Source organism: Macaca thibetana, chromosome X, assembly GCF_024542745.1.
Source record: "Macaca thibetana thibetana isolate TM-01 chromosome X, ASM2454274v1, whole genome shotgun sequence".
NCBI lineage: Eukaryota > Metazoa > Chordata > Mammalia > Primates > Cercopithecidae > Macaca > Macaca thibetana.
The window spans coordinates 123641405-123655070 of NC_065598.1; positions in this window are offsets into that span (position 1 = coordinate 123641405).

Consider the following 13666-nt stretch of genomic DNA (forward strand, 5'->3'; position numbering starts at 1 on the left):
TCATAAATTACTGTCTCCACACACCCATATCTGAACCTCCAGTCAGGGTTAGATGTCCCTCCTCTGTGTTTCCATAACATCTTATACGTATCTTTATTAAACAATTTAATGCCATATTATTTGTGCCAATTTATTGTGCCATATGCTAGACTAGACTATATATTTCTACAGGCAAACATGTAGGAATATTGGGCTTTTGGTAAAGTGCTTAACACCTACTAGGAACTCAGTAAATAGTTTTTGGAAACACAGAAAAATGGTTAAACTATGAATTGATGTATAAGTAAATCAAGATAAATACAATCTTTTCCCCATAACCCAGCATTCAGCAACACAACAGTTGTGTAAAGTGAAGTACATCTGAGAGGAGAATTAGCCTTCACTGAGTTTTATCATCAAGAATTCAACAGCCTTGAAAAGGCATTTACTAGGTAACTGAATGCAGAGTGCTCACATAGAGTTGAGAGAAGATAGACATAACTGCATTCTGCCCCCCCCCCACCAAAAAAAGTAGTATAGTTCATTTCAATTATTTTTTCAAAAACATCCAAGAAGTAAATCCCCATTCTGAATTAATGATCTATCAATTTTTCATAAGGTCTAATGGTTCCCTCATTAAAAGTTATATTATTATTCTAGAAAACAAACCTCAAATCAGGAAAAGGAACAGAAGATAAATAGAAAGCAATGTGTGGCTGCTAAAACATCAAATGAGCCAATGGGTATCTCTGTGGCTTTGCCTCACAGTGAACATTTCTTGCTTCCCTGGAAATAAATCCAGTTTTTTACATCTATGTGACAAAAACTTGTCATTTTCAATGCTTTATTTCCTAGTAAGGCTTTAAACATTTTTCTAAGACTAAAGTACCCTGATCAATTATATATTCTCTCCTTCTCTTATATCCCACATCTAATTCATCAACAGATCTTTTTAGTTTTTCCTTGAGAGAATCAGAAAATGACCTATCACCACCTCCATCTTTACCATAGTAGCCAAGTCATCATCATCTCTCCTCTGTATTACTGTGGTAGTCCCCTAACAGTTCTCTCTGCTTCTGCAGTGGCCCTGTAACAGTCTACCCACTATGTTATTTCCATCTTCAAATAAACTTGTGGAATATTTAGGGTATTATTCATTCCCTTCTTTTACTAACAAGAAGACACACATGTAGAGGTTAGAACTTACCGAAGGTCACACATATATTAATATCAGAGCTATAACTGAAAGGTAGATCTCCTGACACCTAATTTTATCTTTTTAGCCTTATAACAGCAAAGTGGCTAGTAGTAAACTATAGCCAAATCATATTTCCCATTTTCAGAACCACCTTCTTCATGTAGATAGACCCACTAGGAAATTTGGAAGTTAATCAGGGAATACTCATATTAGTATCTAAATATATCAAAGTATCTACCTGAATGTTTCATTGCCAAAGGCAATTTTATTTTTAAAATTGGCCCAATTGAATGATCTTCATCTTGAGTAATACTGGATTTTTATTTGCTTTTTTGTTTGTGTTTTTAGTAACCAAAACCTATTTTTTCCTCTAAAAGAACTTATATAGGACCCCACTTTATTAAGAATATAGACGTGGGGACCGGGCACAGTGGTGCATGCCTGTAATCCCAGCATTTTGGGAGACCAAGGCAGGCGGATCACGAGGTCAGAAGATCAAGACCATCCTGGCTAACACAGTGAAACCCCGTCTCTACTAAAAATACAAAAAAAAATTAGCTGGGCGTGGCGGCAGGCGCCTGTAGTCCCAGCTACTCAGGAGGCTGAGGTAGGAGAAGGGAGTCAACCTGGGAAGCAGAGCTTGCAGTGAGCCGAGATTGTGCCACTGCACTCTAGCCTGGGTGACAGAGTGAGACTCTGTCTCAAAATATATATATATATATATATATAGAGAGAGAGAGAGAGAGAGAGAGCATATGTTTTAAAAATGAATGAGGGAAGAACTGTTCCTCAGAATTTCATGTTCTTGGCTACACATTCACCCCATTGAGTTTATCTTTAAGGCACCTTCACAGAATCTTTGGATCCATGGATTCCAGTTTGAGCACACCTTCTATAGAAGACTTTTCCAATACAGTGTGTTTGTTCCACAAACCAGTAGTATCTGCATAACCTAGGAGCTTATTAGAAATATAGAATCTCAGGCCCTATCCAAGACTAACAGAGTCTACATTTACATTTTAACAAGATACTCCAGGTGATTCAAATTTTAGAAGCACTAATTCCTTGACTCTATCTGAAAAGGTCTTCTAGTTAAGGTTTAAATGTGGTTTTACAAATACAGGGCCAAACACCAAGAAACAGTATAGGAAGATATATACCCAGATATCTAACTAGATGCTTCATGTTCTTTCTCTGTGTTTTGCTATATGCTGAGCATAGCCTCTGGATTCATCATTATGTGTAAGTAGATTAGGCAGCTACCACTATGGGATGAGTTGATGAATTCTAGAAAGATATTCCTGACCGCAAGTTTCCTTTCGACCGGCTCTACCACAGCGACTTAAAAACCCACTTGACTCACTCCCATGAGTGGACAGTGTCAATGTAGTTTTTGGAAAGACTATTACATTGAGTGATTATGGGTTATCAACAACCTTATCTCAAATATATTCAAGAAGAATCAGGCCCTAGGGCGATGATATCTTGGGCAGGTGTGAAAGGGGCATCATACAGCTAAGTGCTCTTAGATGTTCAGATGTTCAGAAAGGCACTGGGGAAAGCAAAACAAGGGAAAGGAGCACAGCACCCAAAGCACAATTCTACTTATTCGTGTTCCCTGCAATGGGCTCTGCTTGTTTTGTATATATATCTTAATCTATTCACTGCAACTTACAAAATAAAGAAAGAAGCAAATCAATTTATCCCTATTGAGAGCTATTAAGGCCAGTAAAGTCACTGCCCCTTATTCTCACCCAAAGAAAACAGTGGTTTTGTCTCTGCTCATATTTTTATGTGCAACCATCATCTTTCTTATAAGTCTCATTCTTCTTTTCTAAGGAAATGGTGCTACATTTCAACATTAAGAGGTTTCAACGTGGCACTACAAGGAGGCTTGTAAAAGCAATGTGGCACCAAGGCATATAAGCATTTTTTTCCATTATGCCTGTGACAGATGTAATGCTTACTAGATTCAAAGCCTCAAGGGCTCCATTGTCAGAGAGAAATGTTAAACTGAAGAATTTCTCCAAATAATTCAAGCCAAAATAGGGTTTCACCTGAAATGTGCAGGACATAGAAATGATTGAAACTTTATTGATTTGGATGGTCCAGATAATTAACTTGGTTCATCACTTGCATTTTGCTAGTGTAGAACAGGTCTGATTAATCCAACTAGCTGTAAAATGATGAATTATCCAGATTAAATCTATACTCCTTCTTCAATAAGCTTTTGTAGAACTTACCTCAAAATACCTCATGGCACACAGGCCTGGATGATTTAAGAGGAGTGCCACATTCTTGATGTCAGTGTCCAAATATTCCAGAGATATCTACCTAAACATTTTACTGGGAGAGGCAATTTTAACTTACAGAGTTGTCCAGTTGAATGGCCTTCATCTTGAGAAATACTTGAGATGGTGGTTCTTGTAGTGCAAGGTAGACTTAGAAAAGTGGCAAATGCTCAGTCTCATTCACTTTTACTTAGGAAGCCAAGGCAGCCGGGCATGGTGGCTCACGCCTGTAATCCCAGCACTTCGGGGGGCTGAGGTGGGTGAATCTCCTGAGGTCAGGAGTTTGAGACCAGCCTGGCCAACATAGTAAAACCTCATCTCTACTAAAAATACAAAAAGTATTAGCCAGGTGTGGTGGCACATGCCTGTAGCCCCAGCTACTGGGGAGACTGAGGCAGGAGAATCGTTTGAACCTGGGAGGTAGAGGTTGCAGTGAGCCGAGACCATGCTACTGCACTCCAGTCTGGGCAACAGAGTCAGACTCGGCCCCCAAAATAAATAAATAAATAAATAAATAAATAAATAAATAAAATAAGAAGCCAGGGCAAAGGCCTACTACCAGGAGAAATAACATTTCTAGGCATCATATTGGATTAAATTGTCTCTAATTCTTAAAGCATCTAGTAAGAAAATAAGCTCCAGTTAGGAAGTCTGAACTAGAGTCAGAGAAACTTGACTGAACCAGAAACAATCCCCTCACATCCACCACAGGACCCTGTAAATCAAAGCAGACTCTCGATTATTTGGCCGAAGCCTGAAAATCTACGTTTGCAAAACACAGTAAGGACCTGAGAAACAAAATATTTGTCCTCCTGTGAAGAAGGTAAGATTTTGTGAGGGCAGGGCGACAGGACAAATATCTAGGCAACTTGGAAGAGGGGGCTGTGTGGAATGAAGGAGGTGAGTAGTGAGTAGAGCAGAAGGTAAAACAGGAACATTCTCCTCTTCAAAAGCCCAAACCTAGATAGACCTTCCCCTGTTTGGCACAAAGAACTACTAGATTAGAGTTCCAATCTCTGTTCTTCCAAACTATACTATTGTTCTAAGAGCTACTCTATACTGCATCAAGAAACTTTGACTACCTAGTTTGTAATTTGGTCTGAGGGAGGTTGGTTGAGCAGGAAGTACTTGGGGAAGGATGTAGCCATTGGATGATAATCTTGGCAGGAGCTCTGAAGTGAAGACTGAGGTAGCATCAAACTCCATGTAGATTACTGAGCACAGTCACCAACAGTAATTAGCAACTATGCATAGGTCCATTGACTATCTGTGGCAGAGGAGCACACCCATCCACAGGCATGAAAGAAAGGAGAATGAGACTGCATTTCCTTTTAGCAAGAATCATCCTTTAAAATAGTTCTGCTCCTCCTGAATATTTTGTATATTTTACAAAAATTACCAAGCTGTATTTACCCAGGAAGTAAGGAGGCAGTTTGCATTTGAGAGTGGGGGAAGGAAGAAATCACTTAAGCAGGTGGTTAGGGTGGGTCCTTGGTAAAACTCCTTCAAACGGAGGATAGCCTGAAAATCAAACTGCAGGCCCCAGATAAGAAAGAGCCTGCATCCTTGAATGGAAACACCTACTCTGTGAAACTAGATGAACAAATTCTATTCCTCTTTTGGTTCTTACTTTTCACCTATTTTACATATGCCTACCTTTCTGTGATTGCTGCAGGCCAAGTCTTCATTCACATAGAGTGAATCACCATTTCAGCCCCTGATTGGTCTCTGGCCAAGGTCCCAGGCCAAGCTTTCACATCAGCCCCTGACTGGTCCAGGGCCAAGTTCCTGGGCCAAGTCTTCACCTCTATCCCTAATTGTTTTTTTTACAATATCATACCTCTCTCTAAGTGGTGCTTTCTCCAAGACAGCCTACAAGCTAGTCAGCACATTCCTCCCCTTCCAGTCCATAAAAATGCCAGACTCAGCCTCATAGCTGGCAACCCCTCTTAGGCTCCCTCTCCTTGGTGGAGAACTTTCCTCTTTTGCTTATTAAACATTCACTCCAACTTCACCCTTTGTGTCCATGATCCCTAATTTTCTTGATTGTAAGACAAGAACTCCAGATAATACCACAGAAAACAAGACTGCAACACTGTGGCAGAAAGACTAGTGACTTAGATGTCAGGAGATCTGTATTCAAGTCATTAATTAGCTCTGTGAGTTTGGGAAAGTCAGTTCTCCTGGGCTTTAGTACTCTCATCTTTAACATGAATTCCAAAATGTGATGATGATGATGATGATGATAGTAATAGCTAGCATTTATTAAGCTCTAATTAAGTGTAAGAAACCATTTGTTGTAATTGTTTCATAGGCGTTAATTCTTCTAATTCTGGCAATGATCCTATGAGGCAGGCACTATTTATAATCTGTTCTGTAGATATGAGAGGATAAGCTAGTTGACCAAAATGTCACTTCACTAAAATGTATTACAGCTAAGGTTTGAGGCCAGATGTCTATAATGTCAAAATACATTGGCATTATATATAATGCCAATATAAATATAAATATATTGGCATCAGGCAAGACGATGCCTGATGCTTCTTCATCTTGATACTAACTCATTCTTCTGACTATCATGTCAGAGCTTCTTTCCCCAAAGCCATACATGTTACAATAGCAGAGCCAGGACTCAAACAGGGGCATCCTGGCTTCTAAGCCAATGTATATCTACAATATCTACAATACTTTCTGAGCAGGGGAAGCCTGAGAGTTTCCTTTATATCACATCAATGACATAACTTATGTCGTAATAGAAAGAATAATAGATAATCCTCATATAGGTCTTATTCTAAGCTTGGTAGTAGTCTAAGTACGTTACAAATGTTAATTCAATCTTCATTAAACTCATATGAGGTAGAAACTATATATACTCCAATTTTATTGGAGTGGAAACTAAGGCATAGACAGGTTAAATAAATTTACCAAGGTCAAACAGCTTATAGCAGAGCTATAATTTGAACCAAGGCAGTTGAGTTCCACAGTTCTCTGATCCTAAGCACTATGCTAAACTGCCTCACAAATCAAATATCAAATTATGGATTTAGTTCTCTGGACGTGCGTGCCTGCTTTCCACATCTCACCATCCTGGGAATATGCAGATTCACCCAGAAGGACCCTGCATAGTTTGTCAGCAAATCAGAGGGTGCAACTTCTATATGGGGCAATATGAGAATCAAATAAAAACACCGACTCTTCTAGATAGAGTAAAGAAAGACTCACCCTAACCTTGATATTATACAGTGGAACATGGTATCTCTTTGCCCGAGGACTACTACCTTCCTGTCAGGGGCTCACAAAGTGTGCTACATATCAGAAAATTAACTGCGACTACATTTTTGGAACAATTCCAACCCTTAGAGCTCACACTGACAATCTTCAAGGGAAGTGAACTCTTTCAAATATCTGCATTCCCAAAAGGGACATCTTCAAGTCTTCCTAAGGGTGATGGATTTGGAATTGAAGAAGATAGAGGAGAGGGGTCAAGTAAGAGAGGTTAAGATTAAATATCAGAAATGTTGTACCAGCCAAACAAAATGTATACCTCTACATACACACAGAGAGAGAGAGAGAGAGAGAGAGAGAGAGAGAGAGAGAAGGAGGAGGAGGAGGAGGAGAAGGAAGAGGAGGAGGAGAAGGAAGAGGAGGAGGAAGGAGGAAAATTTAAAATGGGATGGAACTTCCACTTGACAATAAACTGAGCTTTACTAGCCTTTAATCTAATTCTTTCTTCACTTAAGATCAACCTGATCTCCAAACTTCTTATATAACTTCTTGTATAGGATACTGCCCTGTACTGGACTTAGCACAGGACTTCTGGGATATCTCAAAATCTTCAGGCAACAAACTAGTTATTTGAATTGTAATTCTACCATATATCATCTATGTGACCTTGGCCAAGTCATTTAACTTTTGTGAGTTTTATTTCATTCATTGGAAAAGTGATAACTGATGCAAGCAACTCAATGAAATCTGTATCAAATGGGTTAAAACAGTGTGTGGCATACAATAAATATTTATTAAATTAAAAAGTGGGCTGGGCACGGTGGCTCACACCTGTAATCCCAGCACTTTGGGAAGCCGAGGTGGGTGGATCACGAGGTCAGGAGACCAAGATCATCCTGGCTAACACGGTAAAACCTCGTTTCTACTAAAAGTACAAAAAATTAGCCAGGCATAGTTGCGAGTGCCTGTAGTTCCAGCTACTCGGGAGGGTGAGGCAGGATAATGGCATGAACCCAGGTGGAGCCTTCAGTAAGCCGAGATCCCACCACTGCTCTCCAGACTGGGCGACAGTGCAAGACTCCGTCTCAAAAAAAAAAAAAAAAAAAAAAAAAAAAAAAAAAAAACAAGACAAACAAACAAAAAAACCAATTAAAAAGTGATTAAATGAATAAGCTGATTTTAGAAGATAGCTTTAACCACAGAAAAAAGAACTAGATCCTAACTGTTTTCCTTTGTACCCACACAAAAATGGCCTGATCATATCTCCTAACAAGGTAGTTTAATAAAGATCCAAGTCTTCAACTAACATATATGGAATTCTAATTATTCATGATCTATGGTCCTACAATTTTAGCAATAGAGTACATTTTTTTTCTAAAAGAATAGCCATAATTATGCCCTGATCCATAAATTCCAATTGCTGGACCTATATGGACATAAATCCTGGAGAAGATGCCCTGTATATTCCAGTTTCTGATTCTTTGATCCATGCCCTTCATTTGACCTCCTTCTTTTATAATAATGGTACTCTCAATGTCATCTCTTGACATAAGAGAGTCATTAGATTCATTGGAACATACCTATGGGTCATCCAATCATTTTCATATTTATGTTCAGACAAGACTTGGCAGTTTTGGTTTCATCTAATAGAAAGTGGAATGAGACATGAAAGATAAGTAATGAAAAGATTATAGTAAAAATTCATTTGGTCTATTCCAGGGTTTTGCAAACTGTGACCCATGGAACAAATTTGGCCTGCCACTTCTTTATGTATGGTGTGCCAGCTAGAAATTGTTTTCATATTATCAAATGGCTGAACAATCAAAATAAGAATAATATTTAATGACATAAAATATTATATGAAATTCAAATTTTATTGTTCATAAATTTTCATTATAATAGAACCACACATTCATGTATGTATTATCACTGCATTCATGCTATAATGGCAAAGATAAGTATCTGGAATTAACACAGATAGTCTACCTCTCATTCAAATTTAATTCATTCTATTAGATAAATTGTTTTTTTCTTTTTTTTTTTTTTTGAGACTGAGTCTGGCTCTGTCGCCCAGGCTGGAGTGCAGTGGCCGGATCTCAGCTCACTGCAAGCTCCACCTCCCGGGTTTACGCCATTCTCCTGCCTCAGCCTCCGGAGTAGCTGGGACCACAGGCGCCCGCCACCTCGCCAGGCTAGTTTTTTGTATTTTTTGGTAGAGACGGGGTTTCACCGTGTTAGCCAGGATGGTCTCGATCTCCTGACCTAGTGATCCGCCCGTCTCAGCCTCCCAAAGTGCTGGGATTACAGGCTTGAGCCACCGCGCCCGGCTGTTTTTTTCTTAAATTTAGATTTGACTTCAAGGGAATTTTCCTCTATTCTATTATTAATGAAGCACACTTTAGTTCACATGCTCTTTTAAAAATGAATAATTATGTTATTATAGCATGTTTTCCTTTGTTTCGCAACAGTTACTGTGAGTGTTTTGACACTTGGGAAGTCATGCATTCAAGTAATTTTATGAGAGTAAAAAATATTTAGAATTATATTTAGAACTTGATGATGGCCCAGAAAGCCTAATCCTTATTATCTCACCTTTTACAGAAAATGTTTGCTGACCCCTAGTCCAGTCTCTTGAGGGAGCTTTCAGAAGCAATTGTTCCAAAGCTCATTTCTGAAAGAAATCTGTGAATTTGTCTTGGGCCAACCAGAAGACTTCTATGAAAAAGCTTGTTGTGCCTGCTATTTCCAAGTTGGAAAAAAAAAAAGAATCGAGCATGATAAATAATGTACCAGGATTCTTTCTCCCAATTTGAAGGAGTAGATAATGGTCAGTTTTCTATGTTCTTTCTTATTTTCCTAAAAGTGCAGCAGAGCCTGGATCATTTCAAATTTGGTTCACAAACAAGTATTACCAGTTTCAGAGAGGAACACCACCCCAGAATTTCTTTGAGAAGAATTCATGATCACATCAAAGTTCTCTGTCTACCTACTCTCCTTCTTATCTAGCCTCAATATCACTGACTAAAGATCACATCCACAAAAATGTACTGCTCATAGAAGGTAAAATTAAGCAAAGGTTTGAGGGCACTAGGATTTGCCACAGCAGTGGAAATGTCACAATTGTAAAAGTTTCTCCCTCTTTGGAGTAGATGTATGTCCTGTAAGTTGCCCACAAGGCACAATTCTAGATAGAGAACCTTATTTGATTGATTTTCACTGTAAAATTGATTATCTACTTAAGTGGAAAATAATTTCATTCCAGAATAATTTCATTCCAGAAAATAATTTCATTCCAGAATAATTTCATTCCAGAAAATAATTTCATTCCAGAATAATTTCATTCCATTCAAATGACTCCTTTTAAAAACAGCACATTATTTTTTGACTACAGAATATTTGCAGGGGACAACATTTCTTTTTAATAAACTATTAATAGTAAATTTATATAAAATTGCTAAAGACAAACACATAGCAATTAGGGTTGTTTGCAGTTTTATTTCAATGGTTTACAGTGAAACCCACAATGATTAAACAAAAGGACAAGCAGACTGAAAATGTCCTCAGCTTCAAGACTACTTTCCTAACAATGTCTATAGCAAAATACGTAGTGCTTCCTTTTACCAGGCAGAAGCTTGATCAAAGTTTCCAGAATTTAGGATTGAGAAAGTTAATCTGGGCTAAAGAAAAGGGAAGATACTGAATCTCAACAGAAGTAGTGATTCCAATTATGACCTCAAGGAAGCAATGGTCGTAAAAGAAGTGATTATATAGCTATTTCTGAAAAGCATGGAAGAAAGCCTTTAGGTAGAATTTTAGTTTCCTGAGGTAGAGAATCTGGAAACCATAAAAATTTGCAACTTGACTTTCTATATAAAATTGTGGGCTTTTATATTTCAAGAAAATTGTGTCCAAAAAGTATTCAATTAGGAGGCAGTTTAGAACAGAATTAAGTTTGAATCTAGACTGCCCAGATTGACAGCACAACTCCTTCATTTTCTGTCTAAAACCTTAGGCACATTACTAAATATCTTTTTGCTTTAGTTTCTTTGTCCATGGCAGAGTGACTGTAATAATAACTACCATGTTAAATGGTGATGATAAAGATTAAATGCAAAACATATAACAGTATTTGGCACATTATAGGCATTTTAAAAATGCCAGCTGCTGGGGGGCGTGCCCAAGATGGCCGAATAGGAACAGCTCCAGCCTCCAGCTCCCAGCATCAGTGACACAGAAGACGGGTGATTTCTGCATTTTGAACTGAGGTACTGGGTTCATCTCACTGGGGCATGTCAAAAAGTTGGCACTGGTCCACAGGTGCAGCCTGACCAGCAAGAGCTGAAGCAGGGCGAGGCATCGCCTCACCTGGGAAGCGCAAGGGGGAAGGGAATCCCTTTTCCTAGCCAGGGGAACTGAGACACACAACACCTGGAAAATTGGGTAACTCCCTCCCCAATACTGCGCTTTACCAAGGGTCTTAGCAAATGGGCACACCAGGAGACTATATCCCACACCGGGCCAGGAGGGTCCCATGCCCAGGGAGCCTCCCTCATTGCTAGCACAGCAGTCTGCAATCTAACTGCAAGGCAGCAGGGAGGCTAGGGGAGGGGCGCCCGCCATTGCTGAGGCTTAAGTAGGTAAACAAAGCCACTGGGAAGCTCGAACTGCGTGGAGCTCACAGCAGCTTAAGAAGGCCTGCCAGTCTCTGTAGACTCCACCTCTGGGGACAGGGCACAGCTAAACAACAACAACAACAACAAAAGCCGCTGAAACCTCTGCAGATGCAAACGACTCTGTCTGACAGCTTTGAAGAGAGCAGTGGATCTCCCAACATGGAGGTTGAGATCTGAGAACGGTCAGACTGCCTGCTCAAGTGGGTCCCTGAACCCTGAGTAGCCTAACTGGGAGACATCCCCAACTAGGGGCAGACTGACACCCCACACCTCACACGGTGGAGTACACCCCTGAGAGGAAGCCTCCAAAGCAAGAATCAGACAGGTACACTCGCTGTTCAGCAATATTCTATCTTCTGCAGCCTCTGCTGCTGATACCCAGGCAAACAGGGTCTGGAGTGGACCTCAAGCAATCTCCAACAGACCTACAGCTGAGGGTCCTGACTGTTAAAAGGAAAAACTAACAAACAGTAAGGACATCCACACCAAAACCCCATCAGTACATCACCATCATCAAGGACCAGAGGCAGATAAAACCACAAAGATGGGGAAAAAGCAGGGCAGAAAAGCTGGAAATTCAAAAAATAAGAGCGCATCTCCCCCTGCAAAGGAACACAGCTGATCGCCAGCAACGGATCAAAGCTGGACGGAGAATGACTTTGACGAGATGAGAGAAGAAGGCTTCAGTCCATCAAACTTCTCAGAGCTAAAGGAGGAATTACGTACCCAGCGCAAAGAAACTAAAAATCTTGAACAAAGAGTGGAAGAATTGATAACTAGAGTAATTAATGCAGAGAAGGCCATAAACGAAATGAAAGAGATGAAAACCATGACACGAGAAATACGTGACAAATGCACAAGCTTCAGTAACCGACTCGATCAACTGGAAGAAAGAGTATCAGCGATTGAGGATCAAATGAATGAAATGAAGCGAGAAGAGAAATCTAAAGAAAAAAGAAGAAAAAGAAATGACCAAAGCCTTCAAGAAGTATGGGATTATGTAAAAAGACCAAATCTACATCTGATTGGGGTGCCTGAAAGTGAGGGGGAAAATGGAACCAAGTTGGAAAACACTCTGCAGGATATCATCCAGGAGAACTTCTCCAACCTAGTAGGGCAGGCCAACATTCAAATCCAGGAAATACAGAGAACGCCACAAAGATACTCCTCGAGAAGAGCAACTGCAAGACACATAATTGCCAGATTCACCAAAGTTGAAATGAAGGAAAAAATCTTAAGGGCAGCCAGAGAGAAAGGTCAGGATGCCCACAAAGGGAAGCCCATCAGACTAACAGCAGATCTCTCGGCAGAAACTCTACAAGCCAGAAGAGAGTGGGGGCCAATATTCAACATTCTTAAAGAAAAGAATTTTCAACCCAGAATTTCATATCCAGCCAAACTAAGTTTCATAAGTGAAGGAGAAATAAAATCCTTTACAGATAAGCAAATGCTGAGAGATTTTGTCACCACCAGGCCTGCCTTACAAGAGACCCTGAAGGAAGCACTAAACATGGAAAGGAACAACTGGTACCAGCCATTGCAAAAACATGCCAAAATGTAAAGACCATCGAGGCTAGGAAGAAACTGCATCAACTAACGAGCAAAATAACCAGTTAATATCATAATGGCAGGATCAAGTTCACATATAACAATCTTAACCTTAAATGTAAATGGACTAAATGCTCCAATTAAAAGACACAGACTGGCAAACTGGATAAAGAGTCAAGACCCATCAGTTTGCTGTATTCAGGAGACACATCTCACATGCAGAGACATACATAGGCTCAAAATAAAGGGATGGAGGAAGATCTACCAAGCAAATGGAGAACAAAAAAAAAAAGCAGGGGTTGCAATACTAGTCTCTGATAAAATAGATTTTAAACCATCAAAGATCAAAAGAGACAAAGAAGGCCATTACATAATGGTAAAGGGATCAATTCAACAGGAAGAGCTAACTATCCTAAATATATATGCACCCAATACAGGAGCACCCAGATTCATAAAGCAAGTCCTTAGAGACTTACAAAGAGACTTAGACTCCCATACAATAATAATGGGAGACTTCAACACTCCACTGTCAACATTAGACAGATCAACGAGACAGAAAGTTAACAACGATATCCAGGAATTGAACTCATCTCTGCAGCAAGCAGACCTAATAGACATCTACAGAACTCTCCACCCCAAATCAAAAGAAATACATTCTTCTCAGCACCACATCACACTTATTCCAAAATAGACCACATAATTGGAAGTAAAGCACTCCTCAGCAAATGTACAAGAAAAGAAATTATAACAAA